The 18,470-nt window shown below is 38.3% G+C and overlaps 1 non-coding gene across 1 annotated transcript; it reads left to right on the top strand.

The window, feature by feature from the left end:
* Positions 1–17,934: 17,934 nt before the first annotated feature.
* Positions 17,935–18,038, top strand: LOC112719339 (small nucleolar RNA R71). Its single transcript, XR_003161644.1, has one exon. It is a non-coding gene; the product is annotated as a small nucleolar RNA R71 (small nucleolar RNA).
* Positions 18,039–18,470: the final 432 nt, after the last annotated feature.

The following is an 18,470-nucleotide window of genomic DNA, read 5'->3' on the forward strand; positions in this document are numbered from 1 at the left end:
TTTAGTCAGGATATCAAAGATTATCAGGATTGATTGTAAAAAGCAAAAGAACATAAAACAGGTACTTGAATTGCAGTGATGAGAATAGGTTGAGGTTTTGGAGATGCTCTGTCTTCTGAACCTCTGCTTTCCTACTGTCTTCTTCAAACACGCAAGGCTCCTTCCATGGCAAGCTGTATGCAAGGGTTTCACCGTTGTCAGTGGCTACCTCCCATCCTCTCAGTGGAAAATGTTCAACGCACCCTGTCACGGCACGGCTATCCATCTGTCGGTTCTCAATCAGGCCGGAATAGAATCCAGTGATTCTTTTGCGTCTGTCACTAATGCCCAGCCCTCAGGAGTTTGAAGCTCGTCACAGTCATTCAATCATTGAATCCTACTCAGAATACCACAGACAAGGTTTAGACCTTCCGGATTCTCTTGAATGCCGCCATCAGTTCTAGCTTATACCACGAAGATTCTGATTAAAGAATCCAAGAGATATCTACTTAATATAAGGTAGAACGGAGGTGGTTGTCAGGAACACGTTCATAGTTGAGAATGATGATGAGTGTCACGGATCATCACATTCATCCGGTTTAAGAACAAGTAATATCTTAGAATGGAAGCAAGCATGATTGAATGGAAAACAGTAGTAATTGCATTAATCCATCAAGACACAGCAGAGCTCCTCACCCCCAACCATGGGGTTTAGAGACTCATGCTGTAGAAGGTACACAAAGAAACGTGTAAAGTGTCATGAGGTACAGATACAATGTCAAAAGATCCTATTAATAGTGAACTAGTAGCCTAGGGTATACAGAAATGAGTAAATGACGTAAAAATCCACTTCTGGGTCCACTTAGTGTGTGCTTGGGCTGAGCAATGAAGCATTTTCGTGTAGAGACCTTTTCTGGAGTTAAACGCCAGCTTTTATGCCAGTTTGGGCGTTTAACTCCAAGTTTTATGCCAGTTCCAGCGTTAAACGCTGGAATTTCTGAGGCTGATTTGCCACGCCAGTTTGGGCCATCAAATCTCGAGCAAAGTATAGACTATTATACATTGCGGGAAAGCCCAGGATGTCTACTTTCCAACGCCGTTAAGAGCGCGCCAATTGGGCTTCCGTAGCTCCAGAAAATCCACTTCGAGTACAGGGAGGTCAGAATCCAACAGCATCTGCAGTCCTTTTCAGTCTCTGAATCAGATTTTTGCTCAGGACCCTCAATTTCAGCCAGAAAATACCTGAAATCACAGAAAAACACACAAACTCATAGTAAAATCCAGAAAAGTGAATTTTAACTAAAAACTAATAAAAATATACTAAAAACTAACTAGATCATACTAAAAACATACTAAAAACAATGCCAAAAAGCGTATAAATTATCCGCTCATCACATATAAACTAGAATTGAACTTAACCCTCTAATTGGATTCAAGTGACCAAGGAATTGGCAGTTGATGAAGGTTAGAGAGACTAAAAAGGTCTAAGGAATTAGGGTTTAGTCACATATAGTTTGCCATGAATAGAATCTTGCATGATTAAAATAGTTAGTAAGAAAAGTCAATTCGAAAGATAGATATCTCTGAAGCCTTAACTATTTTCTCCATATATATTTCACCTCAATTTACTGCTTGTTTTTTGATTCTCTGAATTACTATTTGATGCATTTGAACTCTCAAGACTCTTTTCTGTTTGTCTAACTAAGTAAATCACGCAATTATTGTTGCTTAGTCCATCAATCCTCGTGGGATCGGCCCTCATTCACTTAAGGTACTACTTGGTACGACCAAGTGCACTTGTTGGTTAGTTTGCGGGATATAAATTCCGCACCATCTGGCTAGTGTTCAACGCTAGTAATGTTACCCTTTGTGGGCATTGAACGCTAACTCTTGCCTTCTTTTCTAGCGTTCAACGCCAGCAAGACATGTACTCCAGGGTATTCTGTTTTCACTTTTGAATGTTTCTGTCTTTGTTCTGACTAATGCACCTGATCATGAACCTACAGAAAATAATTAAGAAAAACAAATTCAAAGAAAAACATAAACAATAACTATGGTTGGGTTGCCTCCCAACAAGAAATTCTTTAACGTCACTAGCTTGACTATTAGCTCCTTACGGAGATGAATATGAGCTCAAAATTTTACCCCTTATAGTGAACTTTCTTCCTGTCTTCTCATGGATGAGCTCCACATGCTCTAGAGACAAAATACGACTCACTGTATGTGGTATGAATGGTTTCTTGGTGAAGATAACTCTCATGCCAGGTGAGAGGCCTTCAATAGGGATCTTTTTGTCCATCCAGCATTTAAGTACTTTCTTCTTAGTACCTTTAGTCTCAGTGCTTGTTGATGGCTGCCCAACACCAAACTTAGGATTGGTGTCTGGGGGCCTAGTAAAGCTCTGCACTGAGAGAGATGGTTAGAACACTAAGTGTCGCACAGTTATCTCTTTTTTCTCAGAGGCAGAGTTGGGGTGAGGCATCTTGAACAAGATGTGCTCCTCCCCTAGTTGTAAAATCAGTTCTCCCTTTGCTATATCAATGATAGCATTGGCAGTAGCTAGTAAAGGTCTTCCAAGGATGATGGATTCATCCTCATCTTTCCCAGTATCTAAGATTATGAAGTTTGTAGGGATGTAAAGGTCTTCAACCTTCACCAAGACATCCTCTATTAAGCCATATGCTATTTTCATTGACATTTTTGCCATCTTTAGTGAGATATTTGCAGCTTGTACCTCAAAGATTCTCAACTTTTCCATCACAGAGAGTGGCATGAGGTTTATACTTGACCCTAGGTCACATAGAGCCTTCTCAAAGGTCATGGTGCCTATGGTGCAAGGGATTAGGAAGCGTCTGGGATCCAGAAGCTTTTGAGATAGTTTCTGCAAAACCAAAGCATTGAGTTCTATGGTAAGTGACGAATTGGATTTTCTATCAGTAAAGAAATTTACAAATATAATCGCGTTGTAAGTATAGCTTCTAAACCAACAGAAAATCCTTTCGTACAAACGTTTGGTTGTCATAAGTAACAAACCCAATAAAAATAAATAACCGAAGTATTCAAACCTCGGGTCATCTTCTCAAGGAATTTCAGGGAAGTATGATTTATTATTGGTTATGGAAAATAGTATTTTTGGGTTTTTGAAAGGTTTGAACAAGAGAAATAATTTGCAGAAATTAATAAATCAATAGCTAAGAAAACTCTTGGCAAGGTATGAAAACTGGAAGTCCTATCCTAGTTATCCTTATCAATGGCGATGAGAATTATATTTTTGCTACCACTAAGTCAACCTCTAACTATGAAGGTAAGTTAAGTGGATAAATTAATTTAACACCTAAAGTCCTAGTCAACTCCTAAGGAAAGACTAGAGTTATAGGAATCTAAATTAATCAGCAAAGATATCAATTATCAATCACGATGAGTTTGACAACTTAAGAGTCACCAATTAATCAACCAAAGCCAAAAGGGAAAAATCTAAATTATTTATATAATAAATAGAAGAAAGCAATCATGTGTCTGAAATACCTCAAATTATATTAAATTAAGAAAATCATAACATGAATGGTCCATAAGCCAATTGGGCAACATAAATCAAATACACATAAAAGCATCAGAGTAAATAAAAGTAGAAGAGAAACATAAATTATTGAACCTGGTATGAAGAAACAATCCTAATGACTAAAAGAAATCCTAAATCCTTTAAGAGAAATCCTAATCCTAAATCCTAAGAGAGAGGAGAGAACCTCTCTCTCTAAAAGCTACATCTAAATTATGAAAAGTTTGTATTATGAATGAATGATTGAATTAATGGATTCCCCCACTTTATAGCCTCTAATTTGTGTTTTCTGGGCTGAGAACTCGGTCAAAAACAGCCCATAAATCGCTTATTGTAAAATCTGGCTCGTACAGGTCGCGGCAAAGTGACGTGGAGGCGTCGTCCATGCGTTTGCGTGGATTGAGATTTTGCAGATGCGACACGTGCGCGTTATTCACGCGTCCGCATCACCTAAATTTGGGGCAGCTATGGCAAATTATATATCGTTGCAAAGCCCCGGATGTTAGCTTTCCAGCGCAACTAGAACTGTATCATTTAGACCTTTGTAGCTCAGGTTATGACCGTTTGAGTGCAAAGAGGTCAGGCTAGACAGCTTAGCAATTTCTTCAGTTTCTTGTATTCCTTCTACTTTTGCATGCTTTCTCTCCATCCTCTAAGCCATTCCTGCCCTGTACTCTCTGAAATCACTTAACACACATATCACGGCATCGAATGGTAATAAGAGAGGATTAAACATAGCAAAATTAAGACTAAAAAAGCATGTTTTCAATCATAGCACAGAATCAGGAAGGAAAATGTAAAACATGCAAATCATATGAATAAGTGGGTAAAGAGTTGATAAAAACCACTCAATTGAGCACAAGATAAACCATAAAATAGTGATTTATCAGTAAGCACTGGAGGTTCTTCCTCCAATGTCTTTACTCCAAATAACTTGGCATTTAGCTTCATGAGAGCTCCTAGGTACCAAGTAACTTGCTCTTCCCTAGTTTTCTCATCCTCATCAGAGGATGAGTATTCATCAGAACTCATGAATTGCAAGAGTTCTTGCAAGGGGACCTCTATGGTCTCTACATGAGCCTTGGCTTCCCTTAATTCTTGGATAGGGACTTCATCAGTGGGTGTTGAATACTCAGTAGGAATACCTTTATTGGCGTTCAACTCCACCTTTTGTGGCTTTTTGGGCGTTGAACGCTCAGTAGGGACATCTTCACTGGCGTTCAACGCCAGCTTCTTTGCCAATTTAGGCGTTGAATGCCTAGTAAGATCTTTCTTACTGGCGTTTAACGCCAGCTCTTATGCCAATTTGGGCATTGAACACCCAATAAGGTCATCCTTACTGGCATTCAATGCCTTTAAGGGTGTAGCATTGGGCGTTGAATGCCCAGTAAGGACTTCCTTACTAGCGTTCAACACCAAGGATGGCATATCATTGGGTGTTGAACACCCATTAGGGATCTTATCATTGGCGTTCAACGCCAAATTTGTCCCTTCAGATTCAGCCTCAACTTCAATAGTGATGGCCTTGCACTCTTCTCTTGGGTTTACTTCAGTGTTACTAGGAAGAGTGTTAGGATGAGTCTCAGGGATTCTCTTGCTCAGTTGACTAACTTGTACCTCCAAATTTCTAATGGAGGACCTTGTTTCAGTTATGAAACTATGAGTGGTCTTAGAGAGGTTGGAGACTATAGTGACTAAGTCAGAAAAGGTCTGCCTAGGAGTCTGTATATGTTACTGAGAAGATGGGAATGGTGGCCTGTTGTTGAACCTATTCTGGGTTCTTCCACGTTGATTATTATTGAAGCCTTGCTGAGGCTTCTGTTGCTCCGTCCATAAAAGGTTAAGATGATTCCTTTATGAGGGGTTGTAGGTGTTTCCATAGGGTTCTCCCATGTAATTCACCTCCTCCATCATGGGTTGGTCAGGATCATAAGCTTCTCCTTCAGAGGAAGCTTCTTGAGTGCTGCCAGTTGCATCTTGCATTCCAGTCAAATGCTAAGAGATCATATTGACCTATTGGGTCAAGATCTTATTCTGAGCCAATATGGCATTCAGAGTGTCTACTTCAAGAACTTCTTTCTTCTGAGCTACCCCATTATTCATAGGGTTTCTCTCAGAAGTGTACATGAATTGGTTGTTTGCAACCATCTCAATGAGTTCTCTTGCTTCTACAGGTGTTTTCTTCAAGTGGAGTGATCCACCTGCAGAGCTTTTCAAGGATATTTTGGACATCTCAAATAAACCATCATAGAAGATGCCTAAGATACACCATTCTGAGAGCATGCCAGAAGGACATCTCCTGATCAGTTGCTTGTATCTTTTCCAAGCTTCATAGAGGAATTTATCTTTTTGTCTGAAGGTTTGAACTTGCACTCTAATTTTGCTCATCTTCTGAGGAGGAAAGAACTTGGCCAAGAAAGCACTGACCATTTTTTCCCAAGAGTCTAGGCATTCCTTAGGTTGAGAGTCCAACCATATCCTAGCTCTGTCTCTAACTGCAAAGGGAAAGAGCATAAGTATGTAGACCTCAGGATCCACTCTATTGGTCTTAACAGTGTCACAGATTTGCAAGAATTCAGATAGAAACTGATGTAGATCTTCCAGTGGAAGTCCATGGAATTTGTAGTTGTGTTGCATTAGAGAGATTAATTGAGGTTTAAGATCAAAGTTGTTTGCTCTAATGGCAAGTATGGAGATACTTCTTCCATAGAAATCAGAAGTTGGTATGGTGTATTCACCAAGAACCTTTCTTTCATCTCCTTCATTAGGCTCGGTTGCCATGCTTTCAGCTTCTTGTTTGAAAATCTTTGTGACGTTTCTTTCGGAGTATTATGCTTTAGCTTATTGTAAACGTCTCTTTAAGGTCCTATGAGATTCAGGATCAAGATTTAAAAGAGGTTCTTTATCTCTGTTCCTACTCATAAACAAGAAAAAGAAAACAAGAAAGAAGAAGAATGGAAGCTCTGTTTTCAAGAACCGAAGACTCCCTGTGAGATGTGAAGAAGAAAGAAGATAGAGAGAAAAGAAGAAGAATTTGAAATTAGAGAGGAGGAGAGAAACATCACTAATTCAAAAATAAAGAAGAATGAGATTTTAAAAGTAAAATATTTTTGTTTTGTTTTTATTTTATTCATGTAATTCGAAAAAGAAAAGGAAATATAAAGAAGAAATAAAGACAATTAAAAACTAAGACAACTAATTAACTAAAAAGATTTGGAAATTAAATAATGAATGTTGAAAAAGAAGAGGGAGAAATAGAGAAGATATTTTCGAAAACTAGAAGAGAGAAGAATTAGTTAGGAAGTTTTGAAAAAGAAGAAAGAGAAAACAACTAACTAATTAAAAAAGATTTGAAATTACGATAAGATAGAAAATTAGAAAAGATTTGAATTTAAAATTTGAAATTTGAAAAGATAAGATAAAATTGAAAATATTTGAAAAATATTTGATTTTGAAATTAGAAAATATAAGAATTTAAAAAGATTTGAAAAAGATTTAGAAGAGATAAGATTTGAAATTTGATTTTTAAAAAAGATTTGATTTTGAAATTTTAAATTTTAAATTTTAAATTTTGAATTTTGAAATTGAATTTTAAAATTTGAATAAGATAAGATAATTATTTTTTTTTAATTTAAAAGAAAGATAAAAAGATAAGATAGTGATTTGAAAAGATATAATTTTTGAAAAGATTTGAAACTAAGATAAGATCAGAATGATTTTGAAATTAAAATTTGAAATTTTTGTTTCAATTTTCAAAAATTAAAGTAAAAATATAGAAAATATATTTTTTTATTTTTTTTAAATTAATGAAGAAAGAAAAAAACAACTAAATGACACCAAACTTAAAAATTTTATATCTAAAGACACTAAGTTTCGAAAATTATAAAGAAAAACACCTAAAGACACCAAACTTAAAATTTTAAAGATCAAAACAAGAAGAAAAAACAAGAACAACATGAAGATCAAGAAGAACAACAAGAACAAACTCGAAAAATTCAAAGCAATTAAAGAACATGCAATGGACACTAAACTTAAGATGTGACACTAGACTCAAACAAAAGACACTATTTTTGAAAATTTTTGAAAAAAGACTCAAGAAAGCTCGAACTCTAACAAGAACAAGAACAAAAGAGTCAAACAAAAGATAAAGATTATTAAAGAAAGGAAAAGATTTTTTGAAAAATTTTTATTTTTTTTCAAAAAAGAAAATAAAAGACTCAAACAAAATTAAAAACAATACCTAATCTAAGCAACAAAATAATCCGTTAGTTTGTTCAAACTCGAACAATCCCCGGTAATGACACCAAAAACTTGGTGCACGGATTCCCACACTCCGAACAACTGAACCAGCAAGTGTACTGGGTCGTCCAAGTAATACCTGTGGTGAGTCAAGGTCGATCCCACGAGGATTGTTGGCTTGTATCAAAGAGTGGTTATCTTGTAAATCTTAGTTGGGCGGATAGAAAAGTTGTATAGTTGTTTAAACACATAAAAGTAAAATAAAGATAACGTTACTCAGTAATTGTGAATTCAATGATAAGAAGATGGTTAAGGCTTCAGAGATGCTTTGTTCTTCTAGATCAATCCTTTCTTACTGTCTACTCCAACTGTGAATGATTTCTTCTATAGCAAGTTGTATCCGATCAACGCCGGTTTGAGCAGCTGCCAATCTTCCTCTAGGTTGAACACCAAGTTTAGTGCGCATCCAGTCTGAATGAGGGTGAAGCTCCTGCAGTTCATTTCCTTGGTGATCCTACTCAAAACGCCACAGACAAGGTCGAATCTTCCAGATCAGAGAATGATGCGCCTTGATTCTAGCCTTTACCACAAAGACCTTAATCTCCCCATACCTCGGCTGAACTGATGTCTCGAGAAGTCCCCAACAAAGTCGTGGATTAGCCGTCTAAGAGACGTATCCTCAAGCTAGTGGTTCATTGATATCCGATGAAAGACGCTCGCTGAACCCATGTAGAATAGAGACAACTTTTGACGGTTCAACTCATAAATACTGTACATATATACTTAGGATGTTTAATGGCTCATACTGTACATAATGGTGCTCAAAAATATGATATGCTGGAGAGTGATCCTAAACATGGTTGATCTTCTCCTATATATACTAATCTAGTAACTAAGGATTACAAAAATATGATAGGCTTAGGCTTGTAGTGGGAAAATCCACTTCCAGGGCCCACTTGGTGAGTGTTTGGGCTGAGCTAAGGGTGTCTTCACGTGCTAGTAAGACTCTTGGGCGTTGAACGCTCCCTTTTGACTCCCCTTTGGGCGTTGGACATTGGCTACCTCTCTGTGGGCATTGGACGCTAGGACTGGGGTAGATGGCTGGCGTTCAACGCCAGTTTTGGGCCTTTATCTCCAAAGACAAGTATAGACTATTATATATTCATGGAAATTCCTAGATGTTAGCTTTCCATAGCTATTGAGAACACTCCATTTGAATATCTATAGCTCCAGAAATGCTTGCTTAAATGCACGGAGGTCAGATCCTGATAGCATCTGCTACGCTTTCCTTGCCTTTGAATCAGACTTTGTCAAAACTCTTAGATTTTAGCAAGAAAATACCTGAAATTACCATAAAACACAACAATTCATAGTAGAATCCAAAAATTTGAACTTTATACTAAATCCTATGAAAATATAATAAAACTTAAACAAAACATGCTAAAAACTATATGAAAATGATGTCAAAAAGCGTATAAAATATCCGCTCATCAACATTTCCTCAAACACTTGGTCGGCAAAGATAAAAGACATGATAAAAACTAGAAAAATAATTCAATTCAAATTACCACTAACAATAATTAATAATTACAAAATAAGCAATAACAATGGATATGGAAATAACTCAATGCATTAACAAAATTCAAGAGTAACAAGATCCAAATATGAGTTCAAGATATCCAAATTGAAATGAGTACTAAAAGAAATTAAAGAGAAAACTATAATGAAAACAACGAGAAATGAAGATAGTAGCAATTTCTCTCAAGATCCAATTGAAAATAAACTAAGAAAACCAAAAACCCTAGAGAGAAGTAGGAGTTTCTCTCACTAGAATTCAAAACTAAAGCAAAACTAAAACTAAACAGAAGTGTCTTTGTCCCAGCTCTATTCCTAGAGTATTGTCTTCATTTTCAGGGTTGAAACTGGGCCAAAATCAGCCCAGAAATCACCCCCAGCGTATTCCCTTTATTGCAGCACGTGACGCTCATCACGCGTACACATCGGTGGGCTCTGCACTGGCCATGCATACGCATCAGTCACGCGTACGCGTCAGCGGACGATGCTCCTAGCCACGTGCACGCTTCTGCCATGCATACGCATCAGTATCAGCCTCTCAACTCTTTAATTTCTTGTGTTCCTTCTACTTTAACATGCTTTCTCTCCATTCTCCATGTCATTCCAGCCCTATAACCCTGAAAATACTTAACAAATATATCACGGCATCAAATGGTAATAAGAGAAGATTAAAAATTAGCAGTTTTAAGGCATAGGAAGCATTTTTTTAATCATAGCACAAAATTCGGAAGGGAACTTAAAAACACGCAAATTATATAGATAAGTGTAAGTAAAGTTGATAAAATACACTCGATTCGATCCAAAATAAGTCATAATATTGTAGTTCATCAAATCTCCCCACACTTAAACGTTAGCATGTCCTCATGCTAAGCTCAAGGGAACCAAAAGAGTGAAGGGAAAATGGTAGGACTTATGCAATACAATCTATCTATGTGAATACAACTACATGCTAAATGCTTCTACCTACTTAGTTAAAAGTAAATCAATCTTCCAAGAACAAATATAAACTGAACTCTACTAATTTAAATCTCAAAAAAAAGTACAAATAGACTTGCAATAAGGAAGCTCTTGAAAGCCAGGAACAAGGAATTGAGCATCGAGCCATCACCGGAAGTGTATGCATTCTAATCACTCTAGTGTTTGAGGGTTGATTCTCTCGGTTCTCTACTAATCCTGCTTTCTAAGGCATGCTCTTCTTCTACCAATCAACAAAAATTCAATGCAAAAATACACATATCAAGAGGTCTTTTCAAAGGTTGTAATGGGGTTAGGGTCAAGGTAGGAATGTATTTGGTTAAGTGGACTAAAATCCGAATCCTTGATTAACCTAAACTTTTCACCTAACCTAAGACACTCCATGAAATTACAATGCAAAACCTAACTACCCATTGACTTTCTCTCCACAAATTCATGCACTTTGATATTTTTGAATACGAATCATATGCATTGATATCATTAGTTGCCTTGGGGCATTTTGTCCCCTTTTTATTACTTTCTCTCTCTCTCTCATTTTTTTTGAAATATGGTAGAGAATGTATATACACAAGGAGCTAATGCATATGATTAAAGTGTTGGATGCATGAATAAGTGCCCAAACTATTTTCACATTTCCAGTTAAGAATATAAAATACCCAATTCCGAAACCAAGCATTACCATACCTAATTTTCCCACAGTTAAATTGTGCACACTCGCACTAGTCTAAGCTAACCAAAAATTCAAATTAAGGACATTCATTGTTTTTTGCTTAGAGTTAGTGATGTGCTAAAATAAATAACAAATGGGATAAAATAGGCTCAACATTGGTTTGCAAAGGATGATGAAAAGGTACAGTGGTGCATAAAAGTGACTCCGAACATTTTGCACAGATAGACCGACAAGTATACCGGGTCGTACAAGTAATACCTCAAGGGAGTGAGGGTCGATCCCAGGGAGATTGTTGGTTTGAGCAAGCAGTGGTTACCTTTCAGATCTTAGTCTGGCAAATAGAAAACATAGTTGTCACAAGAAAATGTATAAAACAGATAAATAAATAAACGTTACAAGATAGATGTGAAATCAGAGATGATAGAACGGTTGAGGCTTCGAAGATGCTTCTTCCTTCTGGGTCAACTTTTCTCACCATCTACTCCAACTTCTAATTGATTCATTCCATGGCAGGCTGTAAATGATTAACGTCGGGTCAGTGGTCATTAATCTCCTCTGCTTCAGATCAAACACCAGGTCAGCAGTTATCTAATCTGAACGAGGGTGAAGCTCTAGCAGTCTATTCCCTTGGTGATCCTACTCAAAATGCCACAGACAAGGTCAGATCTTCCGGATCAGAGAACACTTCTCCTTTGGTTCTAGCCTATACCACAAAGGCCCTCATCTCCTCGCACCTCAGTTGCACTAATGTCTCGAAAAGTACCCAATGATGCCGTGGATTAGTCGTCTAAGAGATGTATAATCAAGCTTGTGGTTCCATACTATCCCATCAAGGACTCGCAAGAACCCATATGGAAATGGGATGATGGTCAAGTTACACTCCCAATCTGTTAGGATGAAGAACGAAGATACATCTTAAAATAGAATCAAGCATAGATTGAAGTAGAATAGTGAAATTATTAATTCATAAGAATCAACAGAGCTCCTAACCTTAACATAGGAGGTTAGTGACTCATACTGTATAGAAAATAATAGTAAAACGTTTGAATGGGTAAAGGTATCTAACAATGGTGATCTTTGTTCTATATATACTAGTCTAGCAACTAAGAATTACAGAAAGTAAGATAAACTAGTCTTGCAGTGCAAAAATCCACTTTTCGGGCCCACTTGGTGAGTATTTGGGCTGAGCTTGAGTGAAGCCACGAGCTAGTGCTCCCTTTTGGGCGTCCAATGCCAGCTTTGGACTCTTCAATGGGTGTTGGACGCCAGCTACTCCCCTTTGGGCGTTGGATGCCAAGAATGGGGATGGTGGCAGGCGTTAAACGCCAGTTTTAGGTCTTCATTTCCAAAGCAAAGTATAAACGATTATAAATTTCTAGAAACCCCTAGATGTTAGCTTTCCATAGCCATTGAGAGCGCACCATTTGAACTTTTGTAGCTCCAAAAATGCTCCTTTGAGTGCATGGAGGTCAGATCCTGACAGAATCAATAGTCCTTTCTTTGTCTCTGAATTAGACTTTGCCAAAACTCCTCAATTACAGCCAGAAAATACCTGAAATCATCATAAAACACAATAACTCAAAGTAGAATCCAAAAATATGAATTTTTCACTAAAACCTATAAAAATATAATAAAACTTAAACAAAACATAATGAAAACTATATGAAAATGATGCCAAAAAGCGTATAAAATATTTGATCATCTGAACACCAAACTTAAACTGTTGCTTGTCCACAAGCAATCAAAAACAAAGTAGGATAAAAAGAAGAGAAGAATACAATAAATCTCAGTTTTCAATGAAGCTCAATTTCAATTAGATGAGTGGAACTATTAGCTTTTTGCTTCTGAATAGTTTTGGCATCTCACTTTCCATTGAGGCTCAGAATAATTGGCATCTTTAGGAACATAGAATCCAGATGATACTATTGTTTCTCCTAGTATAGTTCTTTTTTATTCTTGAATACAGCTTCTTTTGAGTCTTGGCCGTGACCCTAAGCGCTTTGTTTTCCAGTATTACCGCCAGATACAAAAACGCCACATACACTTAACTGGTGAACACTTTCGGATTGTGATTCAGCTTTGCTAGAATCCCCAGCCAATGGTATCCAGTGTTCTTAAGCACACTCTTTGCTTTGGATCACGACTATAACGGCTCAATCTCAAGCTTTTTACTTGACACCATCACACCACAAGCATATAGTTAGGGAAGCAGCTCATTTGAACTATTTAGGCCAAGATTTTGTTTCTTTTAGGCCCTCCTAACCATTGATGCTCAAAGTCCTGGATCTTTGCTCTTGTCTTTTGGTTTAAAGAGCTACTGGCTTTTTCTATTCCTGCTTGCTTTTTTTTTGCATATGCATATATAATTTTTTTTCTTTTATTGCTTTTTGCTGCTTTTTCTTACTTCAAGAATCAATTTTTGGATTTTTCATATTACCAATAACACTTCACTTTCATTATCATTCTTTCAAGAGCCAACATTCTTTACTCCAATATCAAATATGCACTATTTATTCATACATTCAGAAAGCAAAAGCAATGCCACCACATCAAATAATTGAACTATTCTTGATATATAACTTGAAATTCGTGCATCTGACTTTTCTTTTTCAATTAAAGTTTTCTTTTAAGCAAGGTGAAAGATGCATGAAATATTTCATAGCTTTAAGACATAAAGATGATCATGCACTAGAAACAATCAATAAGATAAAATACCTGGAAAATAGAAAAATAACAAAAGCAACAGGGGATTAAAGGAACAAATCCACCTTAGTGATGAAAGCTATTACTCCTTCTGGAGGATCCAATGGAGTGCTTGATTTCTTCTTTGTCACGCTCATGCCTCTATTGTTCTTCCCTCATAACTCTTTTATATTCCCTCATGTCCCTTTGATCTTCTCTTATTTCATAGAGGATGGTGGAATGCTCTTGATGTTCCATCCTCAATTGATCCATGCTGGAGCTTAATTCTCCTAGAGAAGTATGCAATTGGTCTCAATAGCCTTGGGGAGAAAAATTCATCCCTTGAGGCATCTCAGAAATTTCTTGTTGGTGTATGTGTAGGCTCTCTGGTTTGCTCCATCCTTTTTTTAGTGATAGGCATGTCCTCCTCGATGGGGATGTCACCTTCTATGACAATTTTAGCTAAATTGCATAGATGACATATAAGGTGGGAAAAAGCCAACCTTGCTATGGTGGAAGGCTTTTCAGCTTTCTTGTACAACTCTTGAGGTATTACCTCATGTACCTCCACCTTACTTCCAATCATGATGCAATGAATCATGATGGCTCTGTCATTGGTCACTTCTGGCCAATTGCTAGTAGGGATGATAGAGCATTGAATGAATTCCAACCATCCTCTAGCTATGGGCTTGAGGTCAAGCCTTCTCAGTTACATAGGCTTGCCTTGAGCATCCCTCTTCCACTGAGCTCCTTCTACACAAATATCTGAAAGGACTTGGTCCAACCTCTGATCAAAATTGACTCTCCTAGTGTAAGGATGTCGGTCTCCTTGTATTATTGGCAAATGGAGTGCCAACCTTACACTCTCCGGGCTGAAATCCAAGAGACGCCCTCAGATCATTGTATGCCAATTTTCGGGACTTGGGTTCACGCTTGTATCTTGGTTTTTCATGACCTATGTATTGGCATAGAACTTTTGTACCATCAAGATTCCAACTTTCGGGATAGGATTAGTTAGGACTTTCCAACTACTCCTCCGGATTTCTCGTCGGATCTCGGGATGCTCATTCTTTTTTAGCCTAAAGAAGACTTCAGGAGTCACCCTTTTCTTTGCCACTACTTCATAGAAGTGGTCTTGATGGACTTTGGTGATAAATCTCTCCATCTCCAAAGGTTCAGAGGTAGAAGCAACAGCTTTTCCTTTTCTCTTTCTAGAGGATTCTCTGATTTTGGGTGTCATGAGTGTGAATGGAAAGAAAAAAGCAAGCTTTTCCAACACCAAACTTAAAAGTTTTGCTCGTCCTCAAGTAAAATATGAAGAAAATAGTAGAAGAAAAAGATAATAGGGGAGATGGAGGAAGAGATAAGAATTCGGCCAAGTGGGACTTTAGTGTATGAATGGTGTGTGTATGAAGGGTAAGAAGAAGGGGTATTTATAGAGGTGGGATAGGTTGGGATTTGAATGAAAGGGTGGGAATTGGGCGGGAAATTTTGAGTTTGAAGTGGGTGGAGGTTGGTGGGAGTTTTGATGGTTTTGGGAAGAGATGTGGATATGATTGGGTTAGGGTTTATAGGGAAGAGTATGTTGGGAAGAGTGAAAGAGAGAAGAAGGTGGGGTAAGTAGAGATTTTGTGGGACACATTGGTCCTGAGAGGCTAGGGAATTCGAATTTCCTACCCCCTTGTGGGCGTTGAACGCCCAGCTCCTGCTCCTGGCTGGCGTTCAACGCCAACTATGTGCTCCTATTAGGGCGTTGAACCCTCATTGGAGTGCTCCTTCCTAGCGTTCAACACCAGGCCTCTGCCTCTCTTAGGGCGTTGAACGTCCAGTCTTTGCCCCTAGCTGGCGTTCAGCGCCAGCTTCATGCTCCCTGGCTGGCGTTCAACGCCAGCAATGCTACTCCTCATGGACATTGAACGCCCACTCTGGCCCCCTTGTCTGGCATTCAACGCGAGCAAGGTACCTGCTCTAGGGTGTTCTATTTCCAGTTATGATTGTTTCTGTTTCTATTCTAACTACTGCACATGATCATAAACTTAAACAAATATGAAAATTAAACTGATAAAACTGCAATAAACTTAATGAAAAATAGAAATAACTTTAATTATGGTTGGATTGCCTCCAAATAAGTGCTTGTTTAGCGTCACTAGCTTGACGGTTAGCTCCTTACGGAGATGAATAGGGGATCGAAATTTTGCCCCTTACAGTGAACTTCTTGCATGTGCTCTCCTGGATGAGCTACACATTCTCTAGAGACAAGATCTTGTTCATTGTGTGTGGAATGGCGGCGTTGTCAGTGAAGACAACTCTCATGCCAGGTAAGAGGCCTTCAATAGGGATCTTTTTGTCCCTCTAGCCTTTAGGTACTTTCTTCTTAGTACCTTTATTCTCAATGCTTGATGATGGCTGCCACACACCAAACTTAGAATTAGTGTCTGAGGCTTTGTATAACTTTGCACTGAGAGTGAGGATTGGAACACTAGGTGTTGCATAACTATCTCTCTTTTATCAGAGGGAGAATTAGGGCTAGGCATCCTGAACAAGATATGGTCCTCCCATAACTATAGATCTAGCTCTCCCTTTGCCACATCAATTATGGCATTGGCAGTGGCTAGGAGGGGTCTTCCAGGAATGATGGATTCCTCCTCTTCCTTCCCAGTATCCAAGATTATAAAATCTACAGGGATGTAAAGGTTTTCAACCTTTACTAAGACATCCTCTACCAGACCATAAGCCTTTTTCATTGACTTGTCTGCCATCTCTAGTGAGCGCAGCTTGTACCTCAAAGATTCTCAACTTCTCCATTACAGAGAGTGGCATAAGGTTTATGCTTGACCCTAGGTCACACGGAGCATTCTCAAAGGTAATGGTGCCTATGGTGTAAGAAATCAAGAAGCATCTGGTATCTGGTAGCTTCTGAGGTAGTTTCTGTTGAACCAAGGCATTGAGTTCCTTGGTGAAAATTGGAGGTTCTTCCTCCAATGTCTCTGTGCCAAACAACTTGGCATGCAGCTTCATGAGGACTCTTAGGTACCTAGAAACTTGCTCATCCCTAGTACCATCTTCCTCATCAGAGGAGGAGTGATCCTCATAATGCATAAATTGCAACAAGGCATTCAAGGGAACTTCTATAGTCTCCTCATGAGCCTTAGTTTCCTTCAGTTCTTTAATAGGGAGGCCTTGAGTGGGTGTTGAACGCCTAGCTGTCGTGTTACTGGCGTTCAACGCCAACTTTTGTACCTTTTTGGACGTTGAATGCCCAGTACGCCAATGATGGTGCTTCTATGGGCATTGAACGCCCAATAAGGACTTCCTTACTGGCGTTCAACGCCAGGAATGGGTCTTCTTTGGGCATTAAATGCCCAGTAAGGGCTCCCTTACTGGCGTTCAACGCCAATGATGGTTCCCCTTTGGGCGTTGAACGACTAGTAAGGACTTCCTTATTGGCGTTCAATGCCAGAGTATCCCTTCAGATATGGCATCAGCTTCTACAGTAATGGCTTTGCACTCTTCTCTTGGGTTTACTTCAGTGTTACTTGGGAGAGTGTTAGGAAGGGTCTCAGGGATTCTCATACTCAGCTGACCAACTTGTACCTCAAGATTTCTGATGGAGGACCTAATTTCTGTTATGAAACTATAAGCAGTCTTAGAGAGTTCAGAGAATATGGTTGCTAAGTTAGAAAGGCTCTACATAGAAGTCTCCATCTGTTGCTGAGAAGATGGGAATGGTGGTCTATTTTTGAACCTATTCTGGGTTCTTCCACCTAGATTATTGTTGAAGCCTTGCTGAGGCTTCTGTTGATCCTTCCATGAGAGGTTAGGATCATTCCTCCATGACGAGTTGTAGGTATTTTCATACTGTTCTCCCATGTAATTCACCTCTTCCATCATGGGTTGATCTGGATCATAAGCATTTCCATCATAGGAAGTGTCTTGAGTGATGCTAACTGTAGCTTGCATTCCAGTCAAGTGCTGAGATATCATATTGACTTGTTGGGTCAAGATCTTGTTCTGAGCCAGTATGGCATTCAGAGTGTCAACTTCCAAGATTCCTTTCTTCTGAGCTACCCCATTGTTCACAGGGTTTCTCTTAGATATATACATGAATTGGTTGTTTGCAACCATTTTAATGAGTTCTTGCGCCTTTTCAGGCGTCTTCTTTAAGTGGAGCGATCAACCAGCAGAATGGTCCAATGACATTTTGGACATCTCAGATAGACGACCATAGAAGATTCCTATGATAGTCAATTCTGAGAGCATGTCAAGAGGACATCTTCTGATTAGTTGCTTGTATCTTTTCCAAGCTTCACAGAGGGATTCACCCTCTTTTTGTCTAAAGGTTTGAACTTCCACCCTGAGCTTACTCATCTTTTGCGGTGGAAAGAATTTATCCAAGAAAGCATTGACCAACTTTTCGTAAGAGTCTAGGCTTTCCTTAGGTTGAGAATCCAACCATATCTTAGCTTTGTCTCTAACAGCAAAAGGGAAAAGCATAAGTCTGTAGACCTTAGGATCCATGATGAGCGAATAATTTATACACTTTTTGGCATTATTTTTACATAGTTTTTAATATGTTTTAGTTACTTTTTAGTATATTTTTATTAGTTTTTATGCAAAAGTCACATTTCTGGACTTTACTATGAGTTTGTGTATTTTTCTGTGATTTTAAGTATTTTCTAGCTGAAATTGAAGGACCTGAGATAAAATCTAATTCAAAGGCTGAGAAAGGACTGAAGATGCTGTTGGATTCTGACCTTCCTGCACTCGAAGTGGATTTTCTGAAGCTATAGAAGC

Source organism: Arachis hypogaea, chromosome 10, assembly GCF_003086295.3.
Source record: "Arachis hypogaea cultivar Tifrunner chromosome 10, arahy.Tifrunner.gnm2.J5K5, whole genome shotgun sequence".
Taxonomy (NCBI): Eukaryota; Viridiplantae; Streptophyta; class Magnoliopsida; order Fabales; family Fabaceae; genus Arachis; species Arachis hypogaea.